The 23672-nt window shown below is 34.8% G+C and overlaps 1 pseudogene; it reads right to left on the reverse strand.

Moving 5' to 3' along the window:
* LOC129890442 (2-isopropylmalate synthase A-like) overlaps positions 1 to 23205 on the reverse strand; it is a 55178-nt pseudogene extending 31973 nt beyond the window's left edge.
* Between the last annotated feature and the right edge of the window lie 467 nt (positions 23206 to 23672).

The raw sequence follows: 23672 nt of genomic DNA on the forward strand, positions 1-23672 counted from the left end.
TATATAGGACTTTGATGAGGAATTTCTTTCATCCCCATGTCTAAAGTTTCTCAATTTTCATGAATTTAATTACATAGTTAGGGTTATCAAACCCACTTTCAAATTCATCATATTTATGATCTAAATTACATCATTTCTTGAACTATTTACTCATGATTGTGAATTCTTGACTATTGTACTTCTTTCTTACACTGATAAGGTTTTCCATTGCTATCCTTATTAGTTCTTGACATGATATTGTTCATGATTCATGGAGCTTATATTTCGAAGTATTATTTTGGAGTCTTTATATTAATATGAAAGCTATTTTTGAGAAATCACAAGATATGCATGTTCTAGAAATTTTCTCATGGAAGTTATACTTTAGAAAGAAATTTCAGTATATATGATTTTAGAAAGAAAGATTTGAACTTAGTCTCATACGCTATTCATACAGACATACAATTTATCTATTTATCAGCATATCAGTATGAACATATTATTATGGCAGGATTATTTAGCACTGATAGAATGCGGATTTAGAAAATTCAAGTCCCATAACTACTTGCCATCGTAAGATTTGAGTATGTCGCTTCCTCGGTCAACTTCTTTAGCTCTTTGAGGCTCAGTTAGAAGATCCACATTAGATAGATAGGTCCTATACCTTGGCAAGGTATAGGGCAACCCTCCTAACTAGGTTAGCTGTTGGACTACGTGTTGCTAACGTGATTTATGTCAGTTGTAAGAAATTCTCACGTAAAAGATCTAACTTTATTTTATATTTTACTTGATATAATTATTATATGATTTCAGATAGCATTACTTCAGATATGATTTTCAGAAAATATGGCCTCATATATATATTCTCTTTCAAGAATATTTATTCCTGGTCATTCACTGCATTTTTCCTTAGTTGATATTTACATATAATTGAAAGACTTATTATGGTCCTTCTCACAACTTATTATATGAATATGATTCAAGTTATTTAGTTTTATTCCTACATACTTAGTACATTTTCTATACTGATCGCATACCACTTATGGGCTACATTTTTTATGTGATGTAGATACAAATGATCATTCCAGGCTCGTGGATAGAGAATAACAGTTCATAGCTCAGTAGTTGGTGAGTCCTCCTCATTAGGGAACATAGCTAAGTTGTTTCTATCTTATTTCAGAATTGTTTTATTACTAGCTGGTGACCTTGTTCCGATAAATTATCTTATTCAGTTTAGAGGCTTTTGGACATTAATATGCAGTTATAATAGACTTATTTTGAAATATATTCCAGTTATGATCTTCCGCTTTAGTTTTCATATGACATGATATGTCAAGGGTTAGTTATGGATCACTTGTGATTTATATATATATATATATATATATATATATATATATTTCTACTACTCATAAACCATAGCTTACCTGGACACCAAGTTGCTATTACAGAACGCACAAATTTCATCCTTTGGGTTTTGCCCCAATGAGATCAAGGAATATTTAGCAAACACGAGGTTTGGAGACGTGCTTCTTGAGAGCTTTGTCTCTCTTTTGTCAATATTTTTCTCATAAGAATAGCCGTAGGAAGTTTTTAGGAGGAGACAACCCTTTTTAAACTTGGGCTAAAAAGAAGGGATTAAAATTCGTTGGCAAGCCAATGTCGGGTGCTGCTATGGCGGCCAAGGGCATGTTACAACGGTCGCTGCTATAACAAAGGGACTGTTATAACAGTCCTAGGCAGTGTCTCTCATTCTCCTTGCATAAAAGAATATTGTTGTTGGCCAAAGTGGGGTGGATTCCGACTTAACTCAATTAGGTATACCAAATTTCAAATTTAGGCATCTTATTATGGATATTTTTAATAACGCCAGGATGGATCGTTACATTAGATATCAATTTATCAACTATTCGTCCCTGTATAGACTGCGAGTAATCATTAGGAAATAAAAATTCAACTAAATCAAATTACTTATGATGACCCCACGATAGTCGAGAGAGGAGGAGTAATTTGGGCACGATACACAATTTCGTATGAAAATGAGTTTTTCAAAGCATGCTAGTTTCTTTTACTATAACGCCATGTAACTTCTAAGCAAAGTTTCCAACAATCCTATGTATGTGTATAGATCCAAATCCAATAATTTTTAAGTTGTAAATATATTTTAAGGTCCTTTATCAAGTGTAATAAATGTATTGAATGTGGTTTAGGATTGTAAGGTACATCAAACACCAAGCCAAGTTCAAAATATTTCTATCGGCTAAGTTTTCGCATGAGTTCATATAAGGGTCAACTTCAAATAATTAAATCTCTCAGCATATAAAGAGTTAGGTGACCCATGACTATCCAATTAAAGTTATATGATTCTTCTTTATTACGCCATCAAGTTTGCATCAATCTGAGTGTAGAGTAGAAAGTTATGATTATTTTACTGGGACATGTCTGTACTAGAAAATTCGGCGATGACACTTGACAATTCGACAGGTCAGCGAATAGTTTGAAGTATTGCCGAAATGGCCCAAGTCTTCAGACTCTGAATATTTTCTCGATGTAAATTCATATTTTGGCCATCCATTGAATATTTTAGCGATGGGACCTCCAAATCTCTGATTTGACTTTCAAAATTCATTAAAAAGTCATTTCCTTTGTTTTTATGGTCTTCTTACGTTTACATAAAGGTATTCTTGACCGTTTACTCTCAATTAACTTTCCTATGTCTATCTTATAACCTAATAACATCCCTATACGTATAACAACTTTCAAAATCCCTAATTCTCATTCTCACAAAGATCAAGAATTTCAAAAAAGGGATTTCTCCAGTTTCACAAGATCTAAAGGCTCCAAGTATAATATTTTCTTCAAGAAATATTCTAGGGGTTTCAATCAAGATTTTTCTCCAAACTTCATATCCAAGAACTCCATAGTAGGGTTTCTCAAGCTTAAGCTATACGGTTTCAAGCCCAAAGCTCTTCTCCAAGAATTCCTAAAATTCAGGTATATAAGGCTTCAATGAGATTATCCCTTTACTCTCATGTCTAAAGTATTAATATTCTCAAGAATTCTTAATATTCTAGGGATTTTTATGAAGTTATGATATTTCTTCATTAATTTATGTTTTCATTATTTTCCTTTTGTCTTAAATCTTTATTGTACTGATTTAGCTTGATTTCTATGGTTCCTTGAACATTATGGCTTTTAAGCATGAAAATTTGCATGATATGAATTCCAACCTCAATTCAGGTTATTTTAAGATAAGACTTATGAGAATTAATAAATATTTTATGTATTTTTGGAAGGACCATTAAGCACCGAGAGGATACGAGTTTAGAAAATCCAAGTCCCATAACTATGTGCTATCGTAGGACTTGAGTATACCGTTTGGTCGGACATCTCCATATGGCCTTAAGAGGCACAGACTAATGGATACACATAGATAAGATAATGTTCTATACTTTGGAAAGGTATAGAGAAGCCCTCCCAACTAGTTTAGCTATTGAATATCATGAGCTCACATGGTATATTTCGATTATAAGAAACTCCTCATTTAGGCATTTGGGGACTCCATGGATTTAATAGTTAGATTTCTGTTATGTTGTCTTTAGACATTTTCTGAAGGTAGTTGGGGGGCATATCTCAGCAACATACTTCCTTATTCTAAACAGTAGAGGCTATATTTCAGGCATTAGTATTTCAATTCATGGATTTCCTTTTGTTATATATATGTATTTAGCTTCAGCCTTAGTTTCCTTATGGTATGATTTGATATGTTATATCAAGGGTTAGCTCGGGACCATTCATGATTCCAAGCACCGTGTCATAACTAGAGTGTATATTCAGATCGTGACATTTACGTTTCCAACGCTCCTATAGCATTCTAGGTGTAAGAATTACAGAGTTCATGGGGGTATTGAACTCGGAAAATGAGTGGATAGATGAACAATTATTTTTAAAAATATTCAATCCATTGAGGCTTGATTTGGGGTATTAATCATCCTAAAAACAAGGTATAAAAGTCATACACCCCTCCCCCCTCTCCCATGCCCGATCTATGTTGAAAGGACCAAAAAAAGAAGGAAAAATCAAGTTTGGGATTCTTGGCTTCTCCGGGGATGACGGGCCCGCTATAGCGTTCCCTTTGCGCCATAGATGGCCCCCTTACCATAGAGGGGACAATTATTGTCACGCCCCGAGAGGGTACCCTAGGCATGGCCGGCACTCAGAAACCATTTATGGCTTCCGAGAGAACCACTTGGTCTCATTTCTTATTTATTCATCAGCGGAAGACTTAAGAATACTAATGTGGGCTTGTCATCATCAAAGGAAAAATAGATAATTCTTAGAAGAAGTAGTTTCTAAGGAGAACTACTCCGATTACATCATCAAAACTCTGTCTATGAAGCCTCTAATACTCTTAGATGGTGCCAATGACATGTCCATGGCTACCTCAAAAGAAACATCACACTCAACAATAATAAAAGGATAAGGAGTTCCTTCGAATACAAGAAGGACTCACCAAATAGCTGAAAATAAATGATCTTCAACGATGCGCCTATTGAGGATCTCTAACACCTGTATCTGCATCATAAAATGATGCAGGTCGAATGACATCAGTACGTGGAATGTACGAGTATGTAAAATGGCAGGAAGGTAGGGACAGATATCAAGAAACTCCTCTCAAGAAAACTCAGCTCAGAACTCAACATCATCTCAACATGAATATGTAATGCAAGTTTAAAATATAATAATAAAAATAATAGTAATAAGCAATGCTTACTCAGTTGGGAGTTTCTCTAACCGACAACCATCACTTATGAGCTAGCGATGATACAACGAAGCGATGTCGTTGCCACATCCATCCAATACCTTGCCAGGGTAAAGGACATCACCATCTTGGATCCACTCATCAAAGTCCTCTTTTTGGGACTTAAGAGGCATAGCCTCCATCCTACGCTGGCTACGTAGTTCTGGAGTTTGAGTCAATTAAACGCTTACCCAACTCGGTGCTCAATACTACTCCCAAAATATGTGCTCATATTAAACTCATCATCTAGTCTCATTGGACTTTAATTTAAATCATCAAACTCATCTCATTTCATGTTCATCAATCATTATACTTCCAAAAACATCATTTACATCTCATCAAAACATCTTGCTCAAAATATCATTTGCTCAAATTCATTCAAACTCAACTCTTTTGCTCTTTCAAAACTCAATAAAATACATATATAGTATTAATTCATATAACTTTCTTTTTATCAATGAAAATAATAAAAAAGCCAACATCTTTACTCAAAATATGTATAAAAATATTCATGAACATCAAATCAATTAGGATTCATGGGAAAGTAGCCATGAATAATAATTCCAATAATATGAGAGATAACAATAATAATATTAATGCATAAATATATCAAATTCAATAGAAGAAGAATTAATTTATTTAGAATTCAAGATTTGGATAAAACTCAACTATAACTCAATTATAATGAATTTAAATATTGAGCGCATGGACGAACTCAATCCAATGCTATGAAAGCCTTACATACCTTAAATCCGAAGGTTTACTCCGAATTGAAGCACTCTTAGACCCCTAGCCTTTTCTTCTCGCCGGAGCGTTTTGTGTACTACCCGGAGTATAAGAATAACCGGAGTAGTATTTTTATACTACTAAAACTAAAATTATATTTGAGAAGAAGTATATAGAGAGAAGAAATGCTTAAGAAAGCTTGATGAATAAAATGAGAAAATAAGGTGGGTATTTATAGGTGGGAAAGAAAGACCTAACAATAATAAAATAATTATTAAAAAAATCTGAAAATTTAATGAAATATATTGATGTCATGGATGATGTTAAATAGAGGACAATTTATGTCATGAATGATGTCAATTGTATCTAGATGTTTCCATGGTAGGTAAGATGAGTTCTTTTTAACAGAATACTCGTTTTTGAAGCTGCGTTTGAATAAGATAAATTCCTTATTAGGATTTGGTGTCTTCATAAGAATTGTAGATATGGAAGTCTAGTTTCATATCATTAAAAAATCAACCAATTTGGAGAAACCTACAGTGAGATATGAATTTTCTTCTATAAACACTCAATTCCGTCACAACACTATATCTTGTAAAGATTAATTTATTTGATCTACTTATACTCCGAATCTTAAGATGTGTTCTTCATGAAAGTTGTAGGTATTGATGTTTTGGTTACTTAGAAATTTGAATCACCTAATTTGGACCAACTTATGAAACGTTATGCCCAAAATACAGAGGATATATTATTTTCGTCGGGAATTAAAATACCGACATACAACATTTTAGGGGTTGTTACAATATCTCCCCCTTGGGATCATTCGTCCTCGAATGAAGATGAAAATAGGAGACATAAAGAATGAATATCATCAATACATCAACTCCGATACTCAAATGGTCAATGACTCAAACTCAAGAATAAACATCGACTCAAAGGTAGAAGTAAGGAATATTACCTTGAATATCGTCATCAGAAGGCACAAATAGATGAGGATAGTTAGCCTTCATATCTTCTTCAGCTTCCCATGTAGCCTCTTCAACAAATTGATTTCGCCATAGGACTTTGACAGATGCCACTTCCTTATTTCTTAATTTGCGAATCTGACGATCAAGAATTTGAACTAGAATCTCTTCATAACTCAAACTCTCTTTCACCCCAATGCTCTCAGCTGGGACAACAAGTGAAGGATCTCCCAAATACTTCTTAAGCATAGAGATTTGAAACACGGGATGAATAGCAGCTAATTCTGGGGGCAACTCCAATTCATAGGCTACGTTACCTACCCTCCTTATAATCTGATAAGGACCAATGTAGCGGGGACTAAGCTTCCCTTTCTTTCCAAATCTCATCACACCCTTCATGGGTGAAACTTTCAAGTATACCCAATCGTACACTTCGAACTCCAAATCTCTTCTTCTAACATCAGTATAGGATTTCTAGCGACTTTGAGCAGTCCTCAACCTCTCTTGTATGGTTTTCACCTTCTCCATAGCTTGGTGAACCAAGTCTGGTCCAATCAACTCAGCTTCACCAACTTCAAACCAACCAATTGGTGATCTACATCTCCTCCCATATAGAGCTTCATAAGGAGCCATTTGAATACTCGAATGGAAACTATTATTGTATGCAAACTCAATAAGAGGTAAATGATCATCCCAATTACCTTTGAAGTCAATGACACAGGCTCTTAACATATCCTCCAAAGTCTGTATCATACGCTCTGTCTGGCCATCTATTTGCGGATGAAAAGCAGTACTAAGGTCACTCTTGAACCCAAGCCCTTCTGAAATGACTTCCAAAACTGAGCAGTAAATTGAGCTCCCCTATAAGAGATGATAGACAAAGGAACTCCATGCAGTCTAACAATCTCTCTAAGATACAGTTTGGCATAATCCTCTGCAGTATTGGTAGTCTTAACCGGCAAAAAATGGGCCGATTTGGTCATCCTATCCACAATCACCCAAATAGAGTCATGTTGTTTGCGGGTTCGTGGTAAACCGGTAATGAAGTCCATATTGATCATTTCCCACTTCCATTCCGAGATCTCTATATTCTGAGCCACTCCACAAGGCCTTTGGTGCTCAACTTTAACTTGTTGGCAATTCGGGCACTTGGACACAAACTCTGTTATATCTCTCTTCATTCCACTCCACCAGTATACTTCTCTCAAGTCATGATACATCTTTGTTGAACCTGGATGGATGGAATACTTAGAATTATGGGCTTCTTTCATGATTCTCTCCCGAATACCATCAACACTTGGAACACATAATCTTTCTTGATATCTCAATACTCCATCTCCCCCTTTGGTAAAAGCCATTACCTTCTGCTTGTGAACCTCATCCTTCAGTTGAAGAAGAATGGGATCCTGATCTTGCTTTTCTTTCACCTCTGTAACTAGAGATGATTCAGCTCCATTTCGTACTATTATACCACCCTCATTAGAGTCAATAAGTTGAACTCCCAAACGCGCAAGTCTATGCACTTCCTTTGCCAACTCCTTCTTTTCCTCTTCCACATGGGTTGTACTCCCCATAGATAACCTGCTAAGAGCATCAGCAACTACATTTGCTTTACCTGGGTGGTAGAGAATGCTCATGTCATAATCCTTGAGCAACTCTAGCCATATCCTCTTCCTCAAATTCAGCTCCTTCTGGCTGAATACATACTGTAAGCTCTTATGGTCTGTGAACACATCCACATGTACACCATAAAGATAGTGACGCCGGATCTTAAGAGCAAATACCACAGCTGCTAACTTAAGGTCATGAGTGGGGTAGTTTCTCTCATGAGTCTTAAGCTGCCTGGAGGCATAGGCAATGACCTTACCTTTCTGCATCAATACACATCCCAACCCAACTCTTGAAGCATCACAATAGATTACAAAACCATCCGTTCCTTCGGGTAGGGATAGTACTGGAGCAGTAGTCAATCTAGCTTTCAACTCTTGAAAACTTTTCTCACAAGCATCAGACCATTGAAACTTAGCCTTCTTCTGAGTCAGCTTAGTCAATGGTGAGGATATGGATGAAAATCCCTCAACAAACCTCCTGTAGTAACCAGCCAAACCTAAGAAACTCCTTATGTCGGTTGGAGAGGTGGGTCGGGGCAAGTTCTTAACTGTCTCAATCTTTTGAGTATCAACTTGGATTCCATCCCCAGATATAATATGGCCTAGGAATGCTACAGACTCAAGCCAAAACTCACACTTTGAAAACTTAGCATACAACTCCTCCTCCTTAAGAGTTTGAAGGACAATCCTAAGGTGATTAGCATGCTCACTCTTACTTCTAGAGTAGACCAAAATATCATCGATGAAGACAATTACAAACGTATCTAGGTATGGCTTGAATACTCGGTTCATGAGGTCCATAAAAGCTGTTGGAGCATTTGTCAATCCAAAGGACATAACAAGAAACTCAAAATAACCATAGCGGGTTCGAAAAGCCGTCTTCGGGATGTCACATTCTCTCACTTTCAACTGGTGATAGCCTGATTTGAGGTCTATCTTAGAGAAGCATGTGGCACCCTGAAGTTGGTCAAATAAATCATCTATTCTAGGGAGAGGGTACTTGTTTTTAATGGTGACCTTGTTTAGTTGTCGGTAATCAATGCACATTCTAAGGGACCCATCTTTCTTTCGCACGAATAGGACAGGAGCACCCCAAGGTGAGATACTTGGCCTAATAAACCCCTTATCTAGGAGGTCTTTCAGTTGTTCTTTCAACTCTTTCAACTCAGCAGGAGCCATCCTATAAGGAGGAATGGAGATAGGTTATGTATCAGGAAGGACATCAATACCAAAGTCTATCTCTCTATCAGGAGAGATTTCGGGTAGATCCTCAGAAAAGACTTCAGGAAACTCATTCACAATGGGAACTGACTCAAGAGATGGAGTCTGATCATTAATATTTTTGACTCAGACTATATGATATATACATCCCTTAGAGATTAATTTTCTGGCCTTAAGGTAGGAAATAAATTTACCCCTAGGCACTACAGAATTCCCCTTCCACTCTAAGATAGGCTCATTTGGAAATTGAAACTTGACAATTCGGGTCCTACAATCAACTGAAGCATAACAAGAATAAAGTCAGTCCATACCACGAATCACATCAAAATCAACCATGTCCAACTCAACTAAGTCAGCCATGGTATCCCTATGATAGATTGACACAGTACAATTTCTATAGACCCTCTCAGCTAAGATAGAATCACCAACAGGAGTAGACACGCTGAAAGGCTCAAGAAGACACTCAAGAAGGATCTCAAATTTACTAGCCAAGTAAGGAGTCACAAAAGATAATGTAGCACCCAGATCAAGTAATGTATACATATCAAAAGAAAGGACTCGGAGCATACCAGTAACAACATCGGGTGCATTCTCTTGGTCTTGGCGACTACCCATAGCAAACAGACGGTTGGTTCCCCCACCTCCTCTTGAAGCTGCACCTCTATGGTTACCTCTATTCTGTGGAGCTGCAGAAGAAAACTGAGCTCTACTACTTCCATCTCCCTGCCTCTTTGAAGGACACTCATTCTGGAAGTGACCTATCTTTCCACATCCATAGCAAGCATTGGTGCCCACATGACACTCTCCCAAATGGAGCCTCCCACATCTAGCACATGGTGGTTTTCCTCTAGAACCTTGAGCCATACTTAATTGGGACTGAGAACCTTGAGATTGAAAGTTTTGGTGACTTAGCGATCTCTGATCATACCTAGTATTAGGTGTAAAAGCATTTGTTGGGGAAGGTGCATAATTAGAAGACCTTTTCTGAAAGAAAGACTTGTTACCCTTCCCTTGCTTCTGCTCATTCTCATGCCCAGCAGACTTAGTCTTCTTGCTTAGGTGTTCCTCTCGGTCGTTTTTCTTGTCATCCTCAACCTGCTGAGAATACACTATCAATCTAGAAAAATCCATGTCAGAAATCATTAGCATTGCCTTACATTCTTTCTTTACATGTTTGCCTAGGCCAGAGACAAACTTTCTCATCTTAGACCTCATATGAGGAATCATTTCTAGGGCATATTTGGACAACTGAATAAACTTCAAACTATACTCTTTCACAGTCATACTCTCCTACTTGAGGTTCACAAACTCTTCAATTTTGCTTCACGTAGCTCTTGGGGAAAGAAGTTATCAAGAAATGCTCTTTCAAACTCATCCCAAAGAGCAGGCTCTGCATCCTCACCTCTACTTTCTTCCCACTGGTTATACCAGACATTTGCCACATCCTTAAGTTGATAAGACACCAACTCAACCCCCTCGATCTCTGTAGCATGCATCGCTTTTAGTATCTTCCACATCTCATCAATGAAATTTTAGGGGTCTTCATCAACGTTGGAACCCGTGAAGACCGGTGGATTCATTCTCAGAAAATCTCTGATCCTCGTGGCAGCAGACGGCTCTTGATAACTAGAGCTAGGAGTTGGTAAACTTTGGCTACTATTTCGAGCAGCCACCAACTGGGTGAGAATAGCAATCGCTCCTCGAAAATCTTCCTCAGAAGTAGGAGTGGTCTGAACAGTAGGTACTTGGGGTACCTCAGTAGACCTTGCAGGTCGGCCCCTTGTTCTCCATGGAGGCATCACTGACTGTGGAACCTCAGTGCTGGCAGCATTCCTCTGACTAGCTGATCGTTTAGGAGGCATGTCTGAAACGTGTAAACGTACGAATTAGAAAGAAAGCTTTTATAGAGTTAAACTCTATCGCACGAACTCAGATTATGAAAGAAGTGAAATAATTCCTAATGTCCTATAGCTTCCTGATTATAAGTGTGGTGCACGACACACCCATAAATAAGATTCTACTAGACACGGCTTCATAGACACCCTAGGACTCTTGAACTCTGTGCTCTGATACCAAGTTTGTCACGCCCCGAGAGAGTTCCCTAGGTGTGGCCGGCACTCAGAAACCATTTATGGCTTCCGAGAGAACCACTTGGTCTCATTTCTTATTTATTCATCAGCGGAAGACTTAAGAATACTAATGTGGGCTTGTCATCATCAAAGGAAAAATAGATAATTCTTAGAAGAAGTAGTTTCTAAGGAGAACTACTCCGATTACATCATCAAAACTCTGTCTATGAAGCCTCTAATACTCTTAGATGGTGCCAATGACATGTTCATGGCTACCTCAAAAGAAACATCACACTCAACAATAATAAAAGGATAAGGAGTTCCTTCGAATACAAGAAGGACTCACCAAATAGCTGAAAATAAATGATCTTCAACGATGCGCCTGTTGAGGATCTCTAACACCTGTATCTGCATCATAAAATGATGCAGGTCGAATGACATCAGTACGTGGAATGTACGAGTATGTAAAATGGCAGAAAGGTAGGGACAGATATCAAGAAACTCCTCTCAAGAAAACTCAGCTCAGAACTCAACATCATCTCAACATAAATATGTAATGCAAGTTTAAAATATAATAATAAAAATAATAGTAATAAGCAATGCTTACTCAGTTGGGAGTTTCTCTAACCGACAACCATCACTTATGAGCTAGCGATGATACAACGAAGCGATGTCGTTGCCACATCCATCCAATACCTTGCCAGGGTAAAGGACATCACCATCTTGGATCCACTCATCAAAGTCCTCTTTTTGGGACTTAAGAGGCATAGCCTCCATCCTACGCTGGCTACGTAGTTCTGGAGTTTGAGTCAATTAAACTTTTACCCAACTCGGTGCTCAATACTACTCCCAAAATATGTGCTCATATTAAACTCATCATCTAGTCTCATTGGACTTTAATTTAAATCATCAAACTCATCTCATTTCATGTTCATCAATCATTATACTTCCAAAAACATCATTTACATCTCATCAAAACATAATCATTTGCTCAAATTCATTCAAACTCAACTCTTTTGCTCTTTCAAAACTCAATAAAATACATATATAGTATTAATTCATATAACTTTCTTTTTATCAATGAAAATAATAAAAAAGCCAACATCTTTACTCAAAATATGTATAAAAATATTCATGAACATCAAATCAATTAGGATTCATGGGAAAGTAGCCATGAATAATAATTCCAATAATATGAGAGATAACAATAATAATATTAATGCATAAATATATCAAATTCAATAGAAGAAGAATTAATTTATTTAGAATTCAAGATTTGGATAAAACTCAACTATAACTCAATTATAATGAATTTAAATATTGAGCGCATGGACGAACTCAATCCAATGTTATGAAAGCCTTACATACCTTAAATCCGAAGGTTTACTCCGAATTGGAGCACTCTTAGACCCCTAGTCTTTTCTTCTCGCCGGAGCGTTTTGTGTACTACCCGGAGTATAAGAATAACCGGAGTAGTATTTTTATACTACTAAAACTAAAACTATATTTGAGAAGAAGTATATAGAGAGAAGAAATGCTTAAGAAAGCTTGATGAATAAAATGAGAAAATAAGGTGGGTATTTATAGGTGGGAAAGAAAGACCTAACAATAATAAAATAATTATTAAAAAAATCTGAAAATTTAATGAAATATATTGATGTCATGGATGATGTTAAATAGAGGACAATTTATGTCATGAATGATGTCAATTGTATCTAGATGTTTCCATGGTAGGTAAGATGAGTTCTTTTTAACAGAATACTCGTTTTCGAAGCTGCGTTTGAATAAGATAAATTCCTTATTAAGATTTGGTGTCTTCATAAGAATTGTAGATATGGAAGTCTAGTTTCATATCGTTAAAGAATCAACTAATTTGGAGCAACCTACAGTGAGATATGAATTTTCTTCTATAAACACTCAATTCCGTCACAACACTATATCTTGTAAAGATTAATTTATTTGATCTACTTATACTCCGAATCGTAAGATGTGTTCTTCATGAAAGTTGTAGGTATTGATGTTGTGGTTACTCAGAAATTTGAATCACCTAATTTGGACCAACCTATGAAAAGGTATGCCCAAAATACAGAGGATGTATTATTTTCGTCGAGAATTGAAATACCGACATACAACATTTTAGGGGTTGTTACAATTATACGGGATAGGTACCGCTACGGTGGTCCTTTACAGTGAAACTGCCAGTGAAATTTTTTTATGAATTAAATTGTATTTTCAAAAAATTAACTTTACATTCTCACACTCTTTTATTATGCATATTAAAAGTTGATATGTGTAATTACAAAATGATATATACATACTTTCTTTAAGTAGCATATATATATACATTGACTTACTTTTCAACTTCTAGATTCGAACATGAAAACACAATAAATTAACTTTGCTAACAAATTAAAATAGAAAGATGAATCTAAGTAAACAAATAAAACTTTAAAGAGTACTTAATTATGAGTTAAAGAGGAAAGAAGAACCTTGTTATCAACATAACATAATTAAATTTTCTCAAATCCAAAAGAGAAGCAAAGAAAAAAAATCAAATCATTTTTTAAGGAAATTCCTGATTCATATCATCAAGAACCAAACAAATAATATTAAATGTATAGTTGCAAAATAGAAAGGATTGAGATTACGTTAGGGCATACCAAATCATTTTACCTCATAAAGTTGATCTATGCAAAAATAACTAACTTTCATTATATATAAATTTATCTCCTGTAATTTGTAAAATCAGATCAAGGAAATATTTGACTATTAGAATTTTGCTTTAAATTATAGTCTTTTTAGTAATTAAAGAACACTATTAATTACTTTATAAAAATACAAAATCAGGGGAGAACAATTGAACAAAACCAATTCAGGTAACACGATACCTACTCATCAAAAGAAAATCATCTTTTTTTTCTCCTTTTTTGCCTTTTTCTCTAATTATAAAATGTCAAAAACTCTAAATAGTTTAGTTCTTTTCTTCTTATCTAATTTTAATCTTTATAAAATGTAATTAGCTTTATTATAAAGCACTAGAAAAGAAACAGATATAAATTGTTAATTGTAATAAATTCAATCAATCATTTGGGAGGGGTTATGAGGTGGACTACATAATAGCTTGTGCTTTAAGTATAGTTAATCCCAATTCCTATGAATGGTGAGTCTTAGTCTAAATCAAATGAACCTTTATCAGCCAAATCGATTAATATACTTAACTTCTTTGAAAGTTTTACCACTCATTAAATCATTTGGGAGGGGTTATGGAGGTGGACTATATAATAGATTGTGCTTTAAATATAGTTAGGGGCTTATTACCTAATTGTACAGGTGATAAAAAATATCAACAAAAATAATTATATGTATATAGAATGTATATGTCATGTATTGATATTGTATAAATAAATAATTATGTATTGTCTCAATAGTGTATAAATAGTATATAATCGAGTATATATGATGTATATCGTAGATGTATATGTATTCACATATCACTATAGAAAAGATTTAGACAAAATGTGTGAAGTGCACTTCGACTGAAATAAAATGATTTGAATGTACATTTTGAGTGATAAATGATAATTAGGTTATTTTTAATTAAAAAATTTAACCCAATGAATATTTTGTCTAATTTTCGCTATAGTTAATCCTATGAGAGGTGAGCCTTATTCTAACTCAAATGCACCTTTTATTTGCCTAATCAATTAAACCTAACTCATTGAAAATTTCACCGCACAATTAATAGGAATAACAAGTAATAATATTCTCACAAACTTTATTAAATTAAACCTAATAAATGATATAAAGTATACTTTATCATACGACATATCCCCTCCGTTTCAAAACAAATGGACACACCTCTTAAAATAACTACTCACTTCTAAAATAAGAATATGCTCTTATTAACTTACCCCTAATCAAAGTTTATCTCTTTCCAAGTTGACATTGGATATTAAAGTAGTAAGTAATTGTCATTAAAACTTCAATTTGAAACGAGGAATTAGACTCCTTTTGATATAAAATATTGTGATTATTGTGATTAAATGTCATGAATTAAAAGAAATGCCAATTAATGGTTCTTGATTACGCAAACAAGGGTAGTTTTGGATTAATGAGATTGATTTCTTCTTAAAACTTTGAGAGAAGTATTGAAAACACTCCTTAATTTGGCACGAATTATTATTTTCATTCATGAACCATTGACAACCTTAAAAACACTCATCTACTTGATTAACTGAACTTCAACACACTCCTCTCATGTTTTACACATAAACGTGTTATTCACACGTACACGTGAAATTTTATGTTGATGTGGCATATACATAAACATATTGTATGACATGAGAGGGTGTTTTAAAATTCAGTTAGTCAAGTAAATGTGTGTTTTTAAGGCTGTCAATAGTTTAGAGACAAAATTAATAACTCTCGCCAAATTCAGGGACGAAACTAACAACTTCATCGCTATTTTATTTTTAAAATATTATTTATTACTTGTCATTTTCTTATTGGATGAAATAAAAAATCCACTCCCGTTAGATATTTTCCAACCTACCTCCGTTAGAAAATTTTTTTCTTAAAATTTATCAATCCCGAAAATAATATACCGGCCCATGACCCTTTTTTCTCAAATAAAAACAATGATTAAAAGAATCAGAAAATTCCATAAGACTTGTTTAATGAATATAACTTATTGTTAAGTTGTTTACTTTGGTGTAAATACACAAAGACCATCGATTGATCTTTGACATCAATTTTTCCATCAGTTTTCTTATTATGGATCCTTCATCTTCTTCGAAAGTGTATGTCTTAATAATAAGATGTTTTTAAAGGAATTGAAGGAGTGTCATTATGGTCTTCAGTCTCAAGGGACTAGGAATTAGTTTAGTTAACTTTTTTTTCTTTGTTTAATTTAATACAAAATTATTAATTAAACATGCTCCAACTATTTCTATTAGTCATTATACATATTTATTGTAAGAATTATGATTACGTGATTATTTTTTAATCATACTGTGGATATATTATTTCGGATGAAAAAATTATAGGAAAACAAATCTAATTGGGTGCAATTTTTATTTCATTCATGTGTCAAGATCGGGGTGGGGGTGGTTATTTAAGTTTAATTAGTCAAGTAGAGGGGTACTGTTTTTAAGGTTGTCAATAGTTCGAGTACGAAACTAAAACTTCTCTCCAAGTTCAGGGGTGTTTTCAACACTTCTCTCAATTTTTTATTAAAAATCACATGTTCCTACAAAAAATTGAAATCACTTGTTATGCCATGTGGCAGATCGAGTGTGTATTTAAGTTTAGTTAGTCAAGTAGATGAGTATTTTTAAGACTATAAATAATATGGGAACGAAACTAATAATTCGTCTCAAGTTTAAGAATGTTCTCCATACTTCCCTCATAAACTTTAAAACAATATTTATTTTAAAACAAATAAAATAATTAAAATATCAATTATTTAGAAATGGAGAAAATAATACACTACAAATTTGAACATTTTCTTTTGTTGCAATCTTATGTGTGTTTGTACAAATATGGCACCCCTAGGCCCTGGCTAGTGTTTGGGTATAACAGAATTCCTATCCGTAGTATTCATGTATAATTCAATTTTGGTCCCTCAATTTGGGTAAAACTTTCAATTTTCATGGCGCATTTAACTTATATCTACTTTTTTCTGAAATTATTGAATTTATTTTCAATATTAAAAAACTTGAGATAAAAGGTCGTTCTGCTACTTCTTTTTCTTCTTGCAAAATAAGTTCCTTAGATTTGTTGTTATTTTGACAAATTAATGATTAAGATTTATTTTTAATGATATATGAACTTGTCACGCTCTGAGAGGGTGATCAAAACGTAACCGGCACTCGAAAATCATTGTTGACTCCCAAGCGAACCACTTGGGATGATCACACATTCATTCATTCAGCGGAAGACTTAGTTTAAGAGAAAAACAAATCTTAGTAAGCTATCTGAATCAGCAATCTCAATCATTCAAATTAGAAACATAGTTTGAAAGACAGCTAATCAAGAGTTAAAGACATCAAAATAAATTCATCACTATCTGGTCTATGAAGCCTCTACCTCTACTATCTAGATGGTGCCAATGACAGGTTCATGGCCACCAAAATCAAAATAAATGAAAAGTCTAACTCGAAATCTAGATGATAAAAGAGTGGTATCAATGTGAACAGATCCTCAACGGCGTGCTTGTTGATTTTCTCTAGTGCATCATTAAACGATGCAGGCCCAAATGAACGTCTACATGGAATATACGAGTATGTAATATGGCAGAATGAAACATGCATAAGGTAGAATAACATCAACTCAAGTTACTCAATCAAGAGTAAGGAACTCAATCAGGATGTCATAAGTCTAAAGTAAGAGTAAGGTTTAGACAGATACCAATCATATACAATCTCATTCAATCCAATCAAAGTACTATCAAGACTTATCTAGGAGTTTCTCTTATCCGAAAACAATTGCTTATGAGCAATTGATCGTACAACAAGCTCATTACTGTTGCCACAACAGTCCAATACTTTGCCAGGGTAAAGGACGAATCATCCAATCATGGATCCAATCAATCAATTAAGTCTTATATTTTCAGAACAATTAAAGGGAAAACATTTGACTTTAACAGTTCAATCCTCTCCTACGTTGTTTATGTAGTTATTGGATTTGAGTTATTGCTTACTCTAACCCAATTCAGTGCTTGATACTCCACCCAACACTCAGTGCTTATAAGAAAATCAACCAGTCAATAAGTCTCATATAGACTCTTATCAGTTCATCAGTTCTATCCAATCAATCCTTTCAACAAATCAATTATCCAATCATTCCCAATCATTTAAGAGTAGTTGGGACAATTATTTATGACAACATTCAGTTGAGACCATTCAATTAGTTTCAATTATAAATATGGAAGGACTATAAAGTTTCATCAAGACTATCATATTCATGCTCACATCCTAATCACAATCATATATTCATAATTTCAAGGCTCTAGACTCAATTCTTAGGCATATACATCCAATATCAGAAAATATACTATTAGAGTTTATGAAGTAAGTTGTTTAAATCATTTGTTCAAAAAAAAAATTATTGAAAAACATCAATTACGCAATATTATGTAAAATATGTTAAATTTAAGAAAATTCTCAAGAAACACAATCATAGGGACTCAAATCATTCACAAATCAACCTATCAATCATGGGGCACATTGAATAATAATATACATGCTTTAGTTTAACCTTTACATACCTGGAATGAAGATTATCTCACCGAAAATCAAAGATCTAGCTTGAAGATCTTGATCCCTAGCTCTTCTTCTCATCTCTAATCTCTTCTCTCAAAATCTCTAGGGGTGAATAAGAAGAAAACTCCCCTAGGATAGTGATAAGAGGCTGATTTTAGCCCTAAAACATAGTGGGTTAGGTTGGTAAAGGTGAGGAAAAGACCTAAAATCCCCTCACAAAAATTGAAAACGGATAACAATTTAAACTAGGGCGGAACAGGTCCGCGTCGCCGATTTTTTCCCCCATAGTTAATTTTTTTTGAAATTTTAATTTGAACCAATATTTGCTAATTCCAAATTATGCAATCTTGGTGGCATTGGAAAGAAGTCATATACTTTTAATTTTATAGGTAATAGGTCACTTAACTCCTTTTATATTGATAGATAAGGTCGTTTTAAGTTGACCCTTATACGCACTCATACAAAAACTTAGCCGATAGAAATTCTTTGGGCTTGACTTGGCATTAGAGATCTCTTATGTCCCTAAACCACATCTAATACACTTTAAATACTTAGGAATTGATCCTACATCATATATACAATTAGAAGTCATTCAGTTCGAGTTTATACGCATATGAAGAATGGTTCGGGTCTTGGCAAAGAAAAATTGGGTGTTACATTATCTCCCCATTGGGATCATTCGTCCTCGAATCATTATCAAGCTAGGAAATTATACAACGCACGAGCGCAAATCAAGAACTCAGATACTCAATCATTCAAACAATCAATCCATCATTACTCGGACTCAAGAATACTCATCATATACTTGAACTCGGAATGAATATCAACTCTAAGATAAGAAAAAGAAATATTACCATTAATATCATCATTGGAAGGAACAAATGCAATGAAAGAACTCAAAGACTCAAGCTCGTGAATAACTCACTCTATTACTCATGAAAATACTCAAGAAGGTACTATCTTAGAGATAGGAATAGAAAAATTACCTTCAACATCGATACTGAAGCAAAAATGAAAGGAGGGCTGTAATCTCCTATATTTTCATCAAAATTTCTCACAACTTCTGGAAAAAAGGCTTATGAGCCTGATATAAAGGTATGACCACTATGAATTAAGAGACATGACTGATAGCTTTTGAGCTTAAATGCTCTTTTTTCTACATACAACTCTTTCTCGACTGCAACTCATAACTCCCTCAAGGATTCATATGACTACTTTTATCAAGGTCTAACTCTAATTGCATGCACTTACTGTGTTCAAACCTAAAATTAAGTCACAGGGTGCTATACATAATATAATTATGCTAATCTAGACCACAAGCTTCATGTTCTTTACCTCTATAGAAGATTTAATCTTAAGAGTACTACTCCTTTCCATTTCATTCAACCAACCTCGAGTCCAAATCAAGAAGCGCCTAATGCATCATGCATTCATCCACATGCTATCAATACCACATTCAAGCCTAGTTCTATAACCATTCCAATACCCTTACTTGAAACCCTCAATAAGAAATCATTAATAGCCTACTACAATCACTCACATAGTGACTACCACACATGCAAGCCTATCATTCTAACCACTTTATGGATTCTTTGAAGTCAGCATCTCTTAAGAATTCTCATGTCAATCTTAGCATCTCCACACCGGTAATTGCATTAACTTCTACCAAGAGGTATACCAAAATACTCTTATCTATCTATTTCACACAATAAGATCCCATCTCACTCTTTCTCTACTTTTATAGCATTAAATGGAATAAGCACACCACAACCATCACAACAAGGAACACCCACTCTCTCCCATCTTCCAGCACTCAGCTACTATCATCAATATCCCTATTAAGATTGGAAAGAAAGGATCACTGAAAAGGCTTAGAGCGACAAATCATAGCATGATTCATTCAAGAAATCTGATCTGAGAACAGTCATAATGTAACATGCTCTCACTAGACTTTTAAGGCCTATCATGGGTTTATGAAACTAAGCATACTTCGAAACATAAAAGCATATATCATGTCTCATGTAACGTATGGCTGGGAATTTGTAGATTTAAGAAATAAGATCGGGATTGCTGAAGGAACATAGACATGAATCGATAGGAAGTACATGGGTCTAAGTCATGGGTATGGCTCTCATACACAAGACAAGTATAGGGTATCATATCACCTGAATTACAAGGAATGTAAGAGATGGAAAAATATTAATGTCTCATCCTGGTCAACTCATCACTTCTTGAAACTCAAGACTTACTTTGGTTCATTACCTCATCATCTCCCTCTTAGCTCGAAGGTCACTACTCTGAGCCTGCGAACTGATTCTCTACACTTAGCTATAAGAACACAACTCCTCACAACAGAGTATCACTATTCATAAGAACACTTAAACTCTCTAGCTGCACTATACCCGAAGATACCAAACTGCTATTGGGGCCTCATTCTAAGATACTTCCCTTGACGTACTTCTATCCTTTAGGCATCCTTCTATATTTGCTGCTTTTATTGGTGTATACATCTACTTTTTCTAACTCTTATGATCCGACCTTTTCTCTTTAGCCTGCTAACACTTAGCTTCTAGGTTCACATATTTGAACTTAGTTGAAGAAAACTTGAATATAATAGGAGACTCATCATTATCTATATACAACTCTCTTCGACCCAATTCTTATGGATACTACATAGAAAGACAAACTCACATCCAGCATTATCCACATTAGCATCTAAAGGATACTAACTAATCACCCAAAGAAACTCATAAAATTAGAGCCCCATATAACTTTATACTACCTCGGATACACATCTTAGGCCTCTTCTTACCAAATGATTTAGCCTTAATTCACTATTTACATCTAGGGTCACATACATCCATTTGTAATACACACTCTTCACAAGTTAATATCTTAATATCTCACATATGTCATGTCAAGCCTGCTAAATCAAATCTTAAAACTAGCCCTATCACATTCATAATATTATCCTCTCTTTCTTCACACCACTCATCTCAAATTCAAACTTAGGGTATATTACTAACACGCACATCACACACTACTTGCGTACTATACCAATTTACAATTACTAAATGAAATTAAGAAACACTCTCCTACTAAGACCTCATGACAAGTAATCGACCCTCGTCTCAATGTCTGTCTAATTATAATTTATCACCTCATCTCCTTTCATAACCTAAGTACTATTTACCCATTTAGTATACTCATTGCCTAGTTATATTCATATCTCTCTAAATAACATGGGGCTTTCTCTTTAAAATCAAAAGCCTAGCTTAGATCTATCATCTCATGACTACCCCTCCCTTCCGTTCAATGCCTAAACTTTGTCTTTAATAACACAAAGACACCTCAACATAAAACTCTTCTCATTGTTCAAGTGTACTCTAACTCATCCTAACTAACAACTCTTCATCTACCTCATATCATGAAAGCTAGATAATACTTACTACATCTTTAGTCAAAGTCAAAGGGACTTGACTACTAACCCCATTGCTTACCATATAGGTACCTAACTCTAGGTACATGCCTCAATCAACCACTGCTCTTACTATTCAGTTTCTACTCCTCTAACTCTATCTTTTTAGCTCTAGGATCATTCTACGAAGCTTAGCATGCCTCAAATCACATTCCATTAAATGGTGACACTAATCATTTAGAGACACAACCTTTCTCTTGAGGGTAACATCCAAAGTAAGGTTTTAGAGAAGATAGTATGGAAATACATCTTGCTTTGGCTCAACGCACGATTTATATGAATGAGGGTGCATTCTTTCAAATCAATAGACTTGTGCACACTAATCGGCTCCTCTCAAGCTTGGTGCAGTGTATTTAACCTCTGAATAATTTATCTGAAAGTAACTTATCAATAAGAATCTGAGTTTTTTTTGTTCCAACCACCTTGAGTATGAGGGGTAGTCAAACAGATTTGATCAATGCACGAATTAGAAGGGAACCTTTATAGAGTTAAACTCTATCGCACGAACTCAGAATATGAAAGAAGTGAAACAATTCCTACTTATATAGCCTCCTGATTATAAGTGTGGTGCACAACACACCCATAAGTAAGACTCTACTAGACACGGCTTTATTGACTTCCTAAGAATCTTGAACTCTGTGCCCGATACAAAGTTTGTTACACCCCAAGATAGTAGCCTAGATGTAACCAGCACTCAGAAACTAGCTCCCAAGCGAATCACTTGGCCTGATCATACATCCATTCATTCAGCGAAAGACTTAGTTTAAGAGAAAAACAAATCTTAGTGCGCTATCTCAATCAGTAATCTCAATCATTCAAATTAGAAACATAGTTTGAAAGACAGCTAATCAAGGGTTAAAGATATCAAAACAAATTCATCACTATTTAGTCTATAAAGCCTATATCTCTACTATCTAGATAGAGCCAATGACAGGTTCATGGCTACCAAAATCAAAATAAAAGAAAAGTCTAACTCAAAATCTAAATGATAAAATAGTGGCATCCTCTGAAAGTAGGGAGGACTCACCAATCAGCTGGAATGTGAACAGATCTTCAACGGCGCACTTCTTGATGATCTCCAAAATCTGTCTCTGCATCATTAAATAATACAGGCTAAAATGAATGCCAGTACGTAAAATGTACGAGTATGTAATATGGAATAATGAAACATACATAGGGTATAATAACATCAACTCAAGTAACTCAATCAAGAGTAAGGAACTCAATTAGAATGTCATAAGTCTGAAGTAAGAATAAGGCTTAGACAAAGATCAATCATATACAATCCAATTCAATCCACTCAGAGTACTATCAAGACCTATCTAGGAGTTTCTCTTATCTGACAATAATCATTTATGAGCCAGTGATCGTATAACAAGCTCATTACTGTTGCCACAACCGTCCAATATTTTGCCAAGGTAAAGGATGAATCATCCAATCACGGATCCAATCAATCAATCAAGTCCTATATTTTCAGAATAATTAAAGGGAAAACATTTGACTTTAATGGTTTAATCATCTCCTATGTTGTCTACGTAGTTATTAGATTTGAGTTATTGCTTAC

The sequence above is a fragment of the Solanum dulcamara genome, chromosome 5, assembly GCF_947179165.1.
Source record: "Solanum dulcamara chromosome 5, daSolDulc1.2, whole genome shotgun sequence".
NCBI classification, from domain to species: Eukaryota; Viridiplantae; Streptophyta; class Magnoliopsida; order Solanales; family Solanaceae; genus Solanum; species Solanum dulcamara.